Source organism: Scleropages formosus, chromosome 1 (genome assembly GCF_900964775.1).
Source record: "Scleropages formosus chromosome 1, fSclFor1.1, whole genome shotgun sequence".
Taxonomy (NCBI): domain Eukaryota; kingdom Metazoa; phylum Chordata; class Actinopteri; order Osteoglossiformes; family Osteoglossidae; genus Scleropages; species Scleropages formosus.
This window is the reverse complement of record NC_041806.1, coordinates 16,597,845-16,612,129: the sequence shown is the minus strand read 5'-3', so window position 1 is coordinate 16,612,129 and position 14,285 is coordinate 16,597,845.

Sequence of the window (14,285 nt, the reverse complement as noted above, 5' to 3'; positions counted from 1 at the left end):
TCATCTCGTAGCATAGTATCTTGCCATTGCCTGTCCTCCTGTGATTTCCTTCCACACCCTACGACCTTTCATACTAGTAGCGAATATGAAGTTTCAAGCTGTCATAAATGACTTGAGTACAGGGGTCTTACATTTCCCTCCAACTCTATTTAGCAAGTGTGAGATACAGCCAATGTCTATCATTCCGGAACAGGGCGCTGATATGGTTCTCAATGTCTTTGTGTTGACGGATGCCCGATCTCTCATGGCTGCCAAAAGATTTCCAGCCAGCACACTGATCTTTCTGTGCAGGACTTCAATCATGATACGGGCAAGTTCATCTCCGTCCACAGAACTCTTAACAAACTTGAATCTCACCAGTCTCTGCTGCACCTCCCAGTTCTCTAAAAAACAGAAAAGGACTACCAATGCCTCTCCATCTAAGGTAGTGCCATCAAAAATAATGGACACATCTTTACCCTGTACTTCACTGAAAATGGCCTTGAACTCCTCCTCTAAAATAAAAGGAATAAACTATCGCATGTTGGAACTTGAAGTTAGAGAGAAACTCGCCTCTTCAAAGACATCTCAAAAGAAATCCATTCTATTAAGGGGGGTAAGGTACCATGCTTCAAGAAGGCTTGTACAACCTTTACTCGGTGTCACGTTCTCCGCATCTGGCACCTCTGCGACACCTGCCGTTCCCTGATGGGAACGACTATAAAGAGGGAAGCCGAGGAAGCCCAGACGCGGAACCTTGTTTTGCCTCCTTGTTTCCCTGCGAACCGTATTCCTGAGAGACCCATTACGACTTCGACCCTTTGCCTGTTTCTTCCTGACCACGTTCTTTGCCTAGCCCTTTCTACGACGTTTGCTGATCGCCTGACCCTCACCTGCCCCTCGACTACGATTATGGATTCTGATTTGGCTTCCGTGCATGACGATCCGAACACTCTGCACTTGAGTCCGTCCGCGCTACGCACAACCGTGACAGAAGGTTCCGCCTGCTACCAGGACTCAGCAGAGTATGCGCAACTGTGTACTGCGCTCACCCTGCAAAGCGACTTTTTGGGAACGCATTTCCAATCGTTGCAGCGCATACAAGAAAAGGTCGACGGATTAATCCAGGTCCTCCAAACCGGAGGTATTCTCAACCCCGCCTTCCAGGGTGCACTCGCGACTCCTGCTGAGCCGGTCCCGCCCACACCCCTCGAGGCTTTGGGGACGGTCACAAGGATCGCGACCCCAGAGAGGTATGACGGTTCGCCCGATCAATGTCAGGACTTTTTGATGCAGTGCGAGTTGGTTTTTGAGTGCTCTCCGCGCATGTATCAGACGGACGCAGCTAAGATCGCTTTTGTCCTGTCGTTGTTGACCGGTCCAGCCCGGGCGTGGGCCGCCGCTGGGTGGCGCACTCGCCCTAGAACCACCTATGACATTTTCCGCGAAAGTTCAAAGCGGTTTTCGACCACCCGCACGCGGGACGCGCGGCGGGTAATTATCTCATGCGTCTCACCCAGGGAAGTAGAAGCGTGGCTGAGTACGCTCTTGAGTTCAGACCCCTCGTGGCCAAGAGTGGCTGGAACTCCCCTGCCCTCCTCACCTGCTTCTTCGAAGGGCTGAATCCCCGGATCCAGGACGAGCTCACGTACAGGGGTGAGTAGGAGGACTTCGACCGGTTTGTGGAGACAGCCATCGCCATCGACAATCTTGGCAGCAGTCGACAACCCCTGGGGACCAGCCCAGCGGAGGACCGGCTCCAGAAAGAAGAAAGGAGACGGCGCCAGGTGGGGAGACTGTGTCTCTATTGTGGGTCCCCGGAGCATCTCCGTGCGGCGTGCCCCGAGCGACCACCTCAGGGGACCTCCACAGAAACGAAGGCGAGTCCAGGGGAGCACCGGGGACAGCTACGTCTGCCGGTGAGTCTTTCTTGGGGGGCAAGCCGGGTGCAGACGAACGCCCTCATAGATTCCGGAGCCGCAGGCTGTTTCATGGATGTAGGCTTTGCCCAAGCGCACCATGTCCCTATAAAAACATGTGAAGTCACCCGGAGTGTGAAAGCCCTGGATGGTCAACCCCTGGGTGATGGGGTGGTTGATTCCCGGACGGCACCTCTCGTGCTCGAAACAAGCGCGTGTCATCACGAGAAACTCACCTTCTTTCTGATCCGAGCTCCAGACACCCCTGTCATTTTAGGTTACCCCTGGTTGGCACGACATGACCCCGTCTTTAGGTGGAGTACCAAGGAGCTGGTTTCTTGGGGAAGATCCTGTCACGCATCCTGCCTCACGCTTCCTTGCCGGGCCACGTCGGTGGAAGGGGTAGAGGGCCTTCCCCCGCCGGTCATACCCCTGGACTATGAGGATCTACGATAGGTCTTCAGCAAGGTCCGCGCCGCCGAACTGCCTCCTCACCGGTCCTAGGACTGTGTTATAGACCTCTTGCCAGGTACCACACCACCTCGGGGCCGGGTGTACCCCCTGTCGTTACCAGAACAACGGGCCATGCAGGAGTACATCAGGGAGGCCCTCGAAGCTGGTCTGATCCGGTCGTCAACGTCACCAGCAGTGGCGGGGTTCTTCTTTATCGGTAAGAAGGACGGGGGACTGAGGCCGTGCATAGATTACCGAGGGTTGAACGCCATAACGGTCAAGTACCCGCACCCCTTACCGTTGATTACCTCGGCTCTGGAGGGAATCCATGGATCGACCTGGTTCTCGAAATTAGACCTCCGCAGTGCATATAACCTCATCCGGATCCGTGAGGGGGATGAATGGAAGACGGCCTTCTCCACGTCACTAGGTCACTATGAGTACAGGGTCATGCCCTTTGGTCTAGCTAATGCCCCCTCAGTTTTCCAAGCCTTTCTCAACCATGTGTTGTGCGATTTCCTTCATCACTGCGTCATCGTTTACCTGGATGATATACTGATCTACTCGAAGACCCGAGAGCAGCATATCTAACAGGTCCGGGCGGTCCTCAGGCGGCTCCTACAACATCGATTGTATGTGAAGGCAGAGAAGTGTGCATTCCACCAACGCCAAATCTCCTTCCTGGGCTACATCCTGAGCCAGGAGGGAGTTTCCATGGACCCCAGGAAGGTGGGTGCAGTAACCTTCTGGCCTCGACCTACCACAGTAAGGGCGCTCCAGCGCTTCCTTGGGTTTGCCAATTTCTATCATCGATTCATACGTAATTTCAGCACAGTAGCCGCACCCCTTACCGCGTCAACGGCAAGCAAGGACCGAAGACTCCCGTGGGGGGCGGAGGTGGAGAAGGCCTTCCAGGAGTTAAAAACACGGTTCACCTCCGCCCCCGTGCTGAAACAACCGGATCCTTCCTTGCCGTTCGTGGTGGAGGTCGACGCCTCCTCGGTAGAGGTGGGTGCAATCCTGTCACAGCGGCAAGGGGACCCTCCCAGGTTGTACCCCTGTGCCTTCTTCTCCAGGAAGATGACCCCTGCCGAGCGGAATTACGACATTGGGAACAGGGAACTCCTTGCTATCAAGCTCGTGCTTGAGGAGTGGCGTCACTGGCTGGAGGGTGCGGTCCATCCCTTTGTGGTACTCACGGATCACCGCAATCTAGAGTACCTAGAGACCGCAAAACGGTTGAACTCCCGCCAGGCCCGATGGGCCCTGTTCTTCACCCGTTTCCACTTTACTGTTTCTTATCGGCCAGATTCCAAGAATGGGAAAGCTGATGCTTTATCGCGGGTTCATGACCCCGAACCACTGCCCCCCAACCCAGAGGAGATCCTACCCCAGGGATGCGTGGTGGGTCCGGTCCACTGGCAACTCCTCCAGGACATCCAAGAAGCCCAGGACAGCGAACCAGAACCGCCCGGGAGGCCAACCAACTGTGTGTATGTCCCCAGTTCCTTCCACGCAGCGGTGCTGAAATGGGCCCATGAGGCTCCGGAGGCCGGGCATCCCGGGATCCGCCGTACCCTATCCCTGGTCCAAAGACGGTTCTGGTGGCCCTCGCTGTCCGACGATGTCAGGGACTTCATCCAGGCCTGTGCCACCTGCTCCCAGACCAGGACCCTGCCCGAAAAGGCAGCAGGTCTCCTACAACCCTTGCCTACGCCGACCCGACCCTGGACCCACATGGCACTGGATTTCCTAGTGGACCTCCCGGTCTTAGAAGGTAAGACCGTGATCCTTTCCATCATAGATCATTTCTCTAAGGCTTGCAGACTGGTGCCCCTTCCGAAGCTGCCCACCGCTCTCGAGGTGTCGGAGGTCCTATTCGAGCAAGTCTTTAAACTCTACGGACTCCCCGAAGACATTGTTTCCGATCGAGGTCCCCAGTTCACCTCTCGGGTATGGAAGGCCTTTTGGAGCCGGCTCGGAGTGACGGTCAGCCTTACATCAGGATATCACCCGCAAGCCAACGGTCACGTGGAACGCTTGCAACAGGATGTTGCAAGGTTTCTCCGAGCCTACTGCTCCCAAAGACCCCACCACTGGGCTCGCCACCTGGCCTGGGCAGAGTATGCCCACAACTCCGCGCCTCACACATCCACAGGTATGTCGCCCTTTCAGTGTGTGTTAGGCTACCAACCTGTCCTGTTCCCCAGTGAGACCTCTCCAAATCCTGTTCTGGCTGTGGAGACATGGCATAAGGAGAGCACCCGTGTCTGGAGGACGGTCCGGGCCCACCTGCTCCGCAGTGCGGAACGCCACAAACGTCAGGCTGACCGGCACCGGCGCACCCTTTCGTTCTTGCCTGGACAAAGAGTTTGGTTCTCCACCCGAGACCTTCACCTGAAGACCCCCTCCAAGAAACTCGGGTCCCGCTACATCGGCCCTTTCAAGGTAGTACGTCGTGTCACGCCGGTTACCTACCGCCTTCAGTTACCTCCTGACCTCCGAGTGCACCCAACATTCCATGTTTTCCTCCTGAAACCGGTTGGGGTGTCCTTGCATCAGCCACCAGTAGAAACAACCTCACCACCGTCGACACTACCCCTCACAGAGGACGATGTCTACGCAGTCCGAGCCCTGCTAAACTCCCGCCGACGGAGAGGTCGACTACAATATCTGGTGGATTGGGAGGGGTATGATCCGGAGGAGCGTTCCTGGGTAGCTGCTTCGGACATCCTGGACACCGACCTGATGGCCGCTTTCCATAGGGACCATCCCGAGTGCCCGGCTCCGCGCCCCCGGGGGCGTCCTCCTTCCCGGCCCAGGGCGTCCGGAGCTGCCCGTGGAGGGGGGGGGTACTGTCACGTTCTCCGCATCTGGCACCTCTGCGACACCTGCCGTTCCCTGATGGGAACGACTATAAAGAGGGAAGCCGAGGAAGCCCAGACGCGGAACCTTGTTTTGCCTCCTTGTTTCCCTGCGAACCGTATTCCTGAGAGACCCATTACGACTTCGACCCTTTGCCTGTTTCCTCCTGACCACGTTCTTTGCCTAGCCCTTTCTACGACATTTGCTGATCGCCTGACCCTCGCCTGCCCCTCGACTACGATTATGGATTCTGATTCGGCTTCCGTGCACGACGATCCGAACACTCTGCACTTGAGTCCGTCCGCGCTACGCACAACCGTGACACTCAGAAGAAGCATGTTGCAATAGACATGGTCTCACCCTTTGGGTGGTGAACTTGATCATACTTCGCCATGGCCTCTGCGATAAATTAGTCCTTCTTTTTGGTCTTTGACAATTTTTTTATTGTTTGTTTTGTGCTTAGGACTCGCAACATGCACCCCTATATTCTGCTCCTTCACAGAAATTTCTTCATGGCATGCTTCACAATATAAACTTCCACGCTGCCTTGCAACAAAAGTTTCTCCTTTGAATTTGTCAGCTCTTTGTTTGGCTGAGATTTTTGGCTCATTTTTCCTAGGTGCTGACAGAGAATAGCGATTCCTTTGAGTATCAGTTGACAATTTTCTTTTTCTATACAAATTACTCAATGCTGGAGTTTTGAGATGATCAAAAAAGGGACTCCGCTTCGTTTTCCCTCATTGCTGTACTAGTACTGAAAGTTTGAGCTTCGGGGGTATGCCTGTCATCATGATCGGTATCCTCCATGTTGGATTGGACCAGTCATTGTAGGATATATTATGAAATAGTAAAGCTGCTGGATGATTAGCTTGTCTGCTCAGTGAAACCGGCAGAAATGCAAAGAAACCCTCAAAGTAGACTCAACTATGCTTAATTTTTCTAAATATCCCAGAATATCAGTTTTTTCTAAATATCTCCAAAAATACCTAGATATTTGTATCTAAGCCTAGCCAGAGGTAGGGATCAAACCAGCAACCTTTGACTCTAGAGGCAGTAGCTGTAACCACTATGTTACCAGATGTACCAGCTGTTTTGTTGTTCTTAATAAAAATGAAAGGATAAAAAAGTGGGGAGTTGAATCCTTCTTTTCACCCATATGGATACATAGAACAGTAGGTGTATAAATGTTAGAAATTGAGTCCAAATGGTATAATTTCAGTTAAAACAAATAATCAGTAGATGGTGGAATATAGGGGGGCGTGGTGGTGCAGTGGGTTTGACTGGGACCTGCTCTCTGGTGGGTCTGGGGTTCAGGTCCCGCTTGCGGTGCCTTGTGACGGATTGGCATCCCGTCCTGGGTGTGTCCTCTCCAGCCTTACACCCTGTGTTGCCGGGTTAGGCTCCGGCTCCCGCGACCCCACTTGGGACAAGTGGTGTCAGACAATGTGTGTGTGTGTGTGTGTGTGTGTGTGTGTGTGTGTGTGTGTGTGTGTGTGTGAATATATAATCAGCTTTGTTAATAGATATAATATTTTTTGTCATGCCCTCCACCTCTGTAACAAGCAACACCTGCAGCTGATCAGGGTCTGGGCACATAAAAGGACAGCCCGGACTGCAAGAAGTTGCGGAACCTTGTTCAGCCTAGCCTCTCACTCGCGCTTCTTGTTACCGATCTCCTGACCTCCCTGTTTCCTTGTCCTGCTCCTTGTCGTCCTGCTCCTTGTCGTCCTGCTCCTCGTTGTCCTGCTCCTCGGTTACGACTTCCTGGTTTGCCATGACTTCTCGCCTGTTTTCTTGGACAACGACTTTCGGATTTGCCCTTCGGATTCTGTTCTAAGATCGGTGACCCTTTTGCCTGTTTTCCTGACCAGGTCTACTGGATCGCCCCTTGACTCCACTTCCTGTGCTCCGCACTTGGGTCCAACGCTTCCGCGCCGGGGGGACATCATGACAGAAGGTTCCGCCTGCACTACAGACCCAGCGGAGCTGAACCAGCTGCAGGCAGAACTGGATTCCCATGAAGCGCACCTAGACAAGTTGGAACAGACGCTCCACCACCTCGTCTCTTCCTACAACGACCTGGTAGATGTGCTAAGAACTCCAGGCAAGCTTGCGCCGCCTGTTTTAGCCCGCGCAGCTGCCACTGCGTCATCACCACCACCTGAACATTACCCTTGGCTTGCAGCGCTGATAAGGTACAATGGAACACCCTCCAAGTGTGCAGGCTTTTTGATGCAGTGCAAGCTTGTCTTTTCAAGTCAGCCCCATTTATATCGCTCTGATCAGAACCGGATTTCATACCTGATCTCTCTTCTGAGCGGGCGCACGTTGGATTGGGCCACAGCCATCTGGGAGAGTTGCTCCCAGTGTACATATAAAGATTTCAAAGCCTGCTTCATGGCCATGTTTGGGGTCCCCTCCGCTGCTCAGGATACTGAGGAGCGTCTCTTCCACCTGAGGCAAGGGGACCGTTCTGCGGCAGAGTATGCGGTGGATTTCTGGATCCTGGCCGCATGCAGTGGTTGGGGTCCGAAAGCCCTACTGGCCTGTTTCTGGTGCAGTCTGAACCCAAGATTGAGAAAGGAGCTGGTGTTCCGGGGAGAGAAATGGACGCTTGATCAGTTTATCCAGACTGCCTTCACCATAGACAACCTTGCCCGGGATTGCGAATCCAGTACGAAGCCCAGTACAGTGACATGCAACAGATGAAGCCTGAACCCATATGGTTAGCACATGGCCGATTAACCATGGAGGAACGACAGCGGAGACTACGGAGCTGCCTGTGTCTCTACTGCGGGGACCCAGACATCTCTGTGTCGACTGCCCAGTAAGATCCAAGCCCAAGTGAGTGGAGCCTTCAAATGTAACCGTCTCTCAGTTCCCGTAATTCAGAATCAGAATCAGAATCAGAACGAGCTTTATTGCCAAGTTTGTTCACACATACAAGGAATTTGTCTTGGTGACAGGAACTACCACAGCACAGACAGAATGACAGTGACAAGACAGGTGAGAAGATAGAGTATGTGAACAAGGGATAAAAAAATATTTAAAAATATAAAGTACCCAATATACAAAAATAGTCACTAGATACAAATGCAAGGGAGTGTGAGTAAGAGATATGATGTGATAAATAGTTATAAATATAAATAGCATTATGTATTGCACTGGTTTACTCTCTAGGGGAGAGATTTAGGTGTTCATGAGGTAGATGGCCTGAGGAAAGAAACTTTTCTTATGCCTGGCTGTCCTGGTGCTCAGTGCTCTGTAGAGCCGGCCAGATGGCAAGGGTTCGAAAAGGAAGTGGCCTGGATGTGAGGGGTCTAGAATGATTTTGCTAGCCCTTTTACTGACTCTGGACGAGTGCAGGTCTTGGAGAGCTGGGGGGGATGTGCCGATGATTCTTCCAGCAGTCCGAACTATCTGCTGCAGTCTTCTGATGTCTGACTTCGTAGCTGAGCCAAACCAGACAGTTATAGAGGTGCAGAGGACGGACTCAATGACTGCGGAGTAGAATTGCATCAGTAGCTCCTGTGGCAGGTTGAACTTCCTCAGCTGGCGAAGGAAGTACAACCTCTGCTGGGCCTTCTTCACAATGGAGTCTATGTGGGGCTCCCACTTCAGGTCCTGTGAGATGGTGGTGCCCAGGAACCTGAATGACTCCACTGTTGCCACAGTGCTGTTCATGATGGTAAGTGAGGATAATGCTGAGGTGTTTCTCCTGAAGTCCACGATCATCTCCACTGTTTTGAGCGTGTTCAGCTCCAGGTTGTTATGACTGCACCAGACAGCCAGCTCTTGGACCTCCTGTCTGTAAGCAGACTCATCACCATCCCGGATGAGGCCGATGAGTGTGGTGTCGTCTGCAAACTTCAGGAGTTTGACAGAGGGGTCTTTTGCGGTGCAGTCGTTGGTGTACAGGGAGAAGAGCAGTGGGGAGAGCACACATCCCTGGGGGGCTCCAGTACTGATTGTGCGAGTATTGGATGAGAATTTTCCCAGCCTCACTATCTGCTGCCTGTCTGTCAGAAAGTTGGTGATCCACTGACAGATGGAGGTGGGCATAGAGAGTTGGGTTAATTTGGACAGGAGGAGGTGTGGGATGATGGTGTTGAAGGCTGAGCTGAAGTCCACGAACAGGATTCTTGCATAAGTCCCTGGTTTGTCCAGATGTTGCAGAATGTAGTGCAGTCCCATGTTGACTGCATCATCCACAGACCTGTTTGCTCGGTAAGCAAACTGCAGGGGGTCCAGCAAGGGTCCAGTGATGTCTTTCAGGTAGTCCAACACCAGTTTTTCAAGTGACTTCATGACCACAGACGTTAGGGCGACAGGTCTGTAGTCATTAAGTCCTGTGATTTTGGGTTTCTTTGGGATGGGGATGATGGTGGAGTGTTTGAAGCAGGAAGGAACTTCACACATCTCCAGTGATCTGTTGAAGATCTTTGTGAAGATAGGGGCCAGCTGGTCAGCACAGGTTTTTAGGCAGGCCGGTGAGACACCGTCTGGGCCTGGTGCTTTCCTTGTCTTCTGTTTGACGAAGACCCGACGCACCTCCTGTTCGCAGATCAAAGGTGCAGGAGGGGGGGAGGTGGGGGTTACTGGAGGTGTTAATCGATTTGTGGAGAGAGGGTCTGAATGGGTGTGGGGTGTGAGACAGGGTTTATCAAACCTACAATAAAACTCATTCAAATCGTCGGCTAGTTGTTGAGTTGACACGGTGCCGGGGGGTGGTGTCTTGTAATTTGTGATGTCTTTCAGGTCTTTCCACACTGATGCAGGATCGTTGGCTGAAAACTGTTTCTTCAGCTTTTCAGAGTAGTTTCTCTTAGCCACTCTGATCTCCTTTGCCAGTGTGTTTTTGGCCTGTTTATACAAGACTCCGTCCCCGTTCTTGTAGGCGTCTTCTTTGGCCTGACGAAGCTGTCTGAGTTTTGCAGTGAACCACGGTTTGTCATTGTTGTATGTTAAACGAGTCCTGGTAGGGATGCACATATCCTCGCAGAAACTGACATATGATGCTACAGAGTCTGTGAGCTCATCTAGATCGCTAGCAGCAGCCTCAAAGACACTCCAATCGGTGCACTCGAAGCAGGCTTGTAAGTCCTGCTCTGCTTCCCCAGTCCATCTTTTAACAGTCCTTATTACAGGTTTAGCTGATTTCAGTTTTTGCCTGTAGGTCAGTACAAGATGAACCAGACAGTGATCAGAGAGCCCCAAAGCTGTCCGTGGAACAGAGTGATATGCATCCTTTACTGTGGTGTAGCAGTGGTCCAAAATATTACTGTCTCTGGTGGGACATGTAATATGCTGTCTGTATTTTGGCAGTTCACGGGAGAGATTTGCTTTATTAAAGTCCCCGAGAATAATTATAACAGAGTCCGAGTGTTGTTGCTCTGTGTCAGTGATCTGGTCGCCCAGCTGTTGCAGCGCTGCGTTCATGCACGCTTGGGGTGGAATGTAAACACTTACGAGGATGAACGAGGAAAACTCCCGCGGCGAGTAGAAAGGCTTGCAGTTGATGAAGAGCGCTTCTAGGTCGGGACAGCACATCTTCTTCAACGCTGTTACATCTGTACGCCACCTTTCGTTGATGTAGAAGCATGTCCCACCGCCACGTGATTTCCCCGCCGCGATCCGCTCTGAACAGCTGGAAGCCCGGCAGATGTAGCGCGCTGTCCGGGATGGCTTCATTCAGCCAGGTTTCCGTGAAACACAGAGCAGCAGAATTTAAGAAGTCCTTGTTTCTTTGGGACAGGAGGAAAAGTTCGTCCATTTTGTTGGGTAAGGAGCGGAGGTTCGCCAGATGGATACTAGGCAGCACTGTTCTAAAGCCGCGCTTTCGGAGCTTGAAAAGCGCACTGACTCACTTTCCACGCTTGCGCATCTTGGAGCGCTTGAGTAGCGCTGCTGCACCTCCGATTACACACACACACACACACACACACACACACACACACATTTTCAGAACCACTTGTCCCATACAGGGTCACGGGGAACCAGAGCCTACCCGGTAACACAGGGCGTAAGGCTGGAGGGGGAGGGGACACACCCAAGACAGAACGCCAGTCCGTCGCAAGGCACCCCAAGCGGGATTCGAACCCCAGACCCACCGGAGAGCAGGACTGTGGTCCAACCCACTGCGCCACCGTGCCCCCACCTCCAACTACAATGTCCAGCAAAACGTCAGAATAGTCGAAAACCGGTAAAATGTCGGGTGGTCTGTACTGCCGAATGTTCAGCAGTTCTTCCCTGGTAAAACTGATTGTCGGAGTATAACTAAAGACAGGGCAAACTAACAAAAACAGTAAAACAACTGTGGAGCTCCACACCGAGGCGGCCATTCGCGGCGCCATTGTGAGCATTCTTTCCTGGGGCACCACGATGGTGGAGACCCAGGCATTAGTGGATTCTGGTGCTGCAGGCTGCTTTATGGACATCTCGTTTGCCAAGAAGCACCAGGTCCCCAGGCATCGGTGTAAGATCCGGATGAGGGTAAGTGCCCTGGATGGACAGCTGTTGGGAAAGGGGATTGTTAATACCCAGACCAAACCGGTCCGTCTGACCGTGGGGGTGTGCTATAAGGAAGATGTACAGTTCTATCTGCTTGCTTCTCCTGAGGACCCAATCCTTCTCGGTTTCCCATGGCTCTCCCTGCATGACCGTATATTTAAGTGGAGCACAGGCAAACTGGTGTCTTGGGGGTCTCAATGTCAGGGAAGATGTATTTCTCTCCCATGCCGGGCCACGTCTGTTGAGTGTTCAGAATCACCCCCACAGGTCGACATTCCCTCTGAGTATCAGGAGCTAGCCGAGGTGTTCAGCAAGAAGCAAACCGCAGCCCTTCCTCCACATCGGATCGGCCCTGGGACTGCGCTATCTATCTCCTCCCAGGGACGACACTTTCCTGTGGCCGGATCTACCCCCTGTCTATACCTGAATAGCAGGCCATGTAGCACTACATCACGGAAGCCCTTTCTGCAGGTATAATACGGCCTTCCACCTCACCAGCCGCAGCTGGCTTCCTTTTCGTGGAAAAGAAAGACGGTGGCCTCCGTTCCTGCATAGATTATCGAGGTTTGAACAACATCACAGTAAAGTACCCTCACCCCTGCCTTTGATCACAGCAGCCCTTGAACAGATACATCAAGCCCAATGGTTCACGAAGCTCGATTTACGTAGCACCTACAACCTCATCCGCATCCGGGAAGGGGACAAATGGAAAACTGCCTTCAGCACCACCCTAGGTCATTATGAGTGCTTGGTAATGCCGTTCAGTCTCTCTAACGCATCCAGTGTCTTCCAGGCCTATGTTAATCACGTCCTTGGAGAGCTCATCAATAGAGGGGTTTTGGTCTACCTAGATGATATCCTCATCTACTCCCCATCCTTAAAATCACATATTGAGCTGGTGCGCCAGGTGCTACACCAGTTATTACAGCATCGACTCTTCATCAAGGCAATAAAATGCCTCTTTCATCAACAGCAGATCTCGTTTTTGGGGTTAGTGCTTAGTAAGGATGGGATCGCTGTGGATCCAGACAAGGTTAAAGCGGTTGTCCAGTGGCCCCGACTTTCCACCGTGAAAGCCCTCCAATGCTTTCTCGGGTTTGCCAACTTCTTTTGGCGTTTTATTAGGGCTTTCAGCACCCTGGCTGCTCCTTTAACCGCCTTAACCTCCTCCAAGGTAGCACGGCTCAGCTGGACAGAGGAGCCTTTGAGGCCCTGAAATGTAGGTTCCTCTCGGCCCCTATCCTCCACCACCCAGATCCAGACAAACCGTTTGTGGTGGAGGTAGATGCATCGGAGACCGGAATAGGAGCGGTGCTGTCCCAACGGCAGGGAGATCCCCCAAAACTGTATCCACGTGCTTTCTTTCCTTAGAAACTTTCCCAGGCAGAAAAGGACTATGACATCGGCAACCGGGAGCTGCTGGCCATGAAATTGGCGTTGGAGGAATGGAGACATTGGCTTGAGGGGGCCCGACACCCATTCGTCATCTTAACTGATCATAAGGACCTGGAATACCTACAAACAGTCAGACAACTTAACCCCCGACAAGCCAGGTAAACTGTCACTGTAACTTACCGTCCCAGCAGCAAAAACACCAAGGCCGATGCTCTATCCCATGTGTACGAAAGGGAACCCGCTGAACGAGGTCCAGGCTTTATCATATCCCGGACCTGCTTTGTCGCTCCTGTTCAATGGGACTTCTTTCAAGAACTCACCCAGGCCCAGGACACCAAACCAGAACCACCAGGTAAACCCTCTGGAAAGCAATATGTTCCCCCACAAATGAGAGCCAACATCCTACAATGGGCCCATGACCATCCCACCTCAGGACATCCCAGGTTTAGCAAGACCCAGATGCTCCTAAAAAACATTTCGGGTGGTCCTCGATGACCGAGGACACCCAAGACTACATTCAAGCATGTCAGATCTGCACCCAGGCCAAGCCCTCGAACCAACGACCCACTGGACGTCTGGAACCCCTGCTGGTGCCCAATCACCCCGGTCACACATTGCCCTGGATTTCTTGGTAGATTTACCTCACTCAGACGGTAAGACCACCATCATGACTCTGGTAGACTGATTATCTTAGGCCTGCTGGTTGGTACCCCTCCCCAAACTCCCTACAGCACTGGAAACCGCAGAACTTCTGTTTCTCCATATATTTCACCTCTTCGGACTACCGGAAGACATAGTGTCTGACCGTGGACCACAGTTCACCTCCCGGCTGTTGAAGGCCTTCTGGCGAAAGTTGGGGGTATCTGTAAGTTTAACGTCGGGGTACCAGGCGGGACAGGTGGAACAGTTACAGCAGGACATAAGCCAGTTCCTGCGTAGTTATTGTACCGAGCAACCACGACAGTGGGTGCAGTACTTACCATTGGCTGAATACGCACATAATTCTATGCCTCAGGCATCTACAGGATGTTCTCCATTCCAGTGCGTACTGGGCTACCAACCCCCTTTGTTTCCCTGGCAACCAGGCTCCAGTGACATTCCGGCCGTAGACAACTGGTACCGGTCCAGCACAAAGGTATGGCAGACCATCCAACGACACTTACT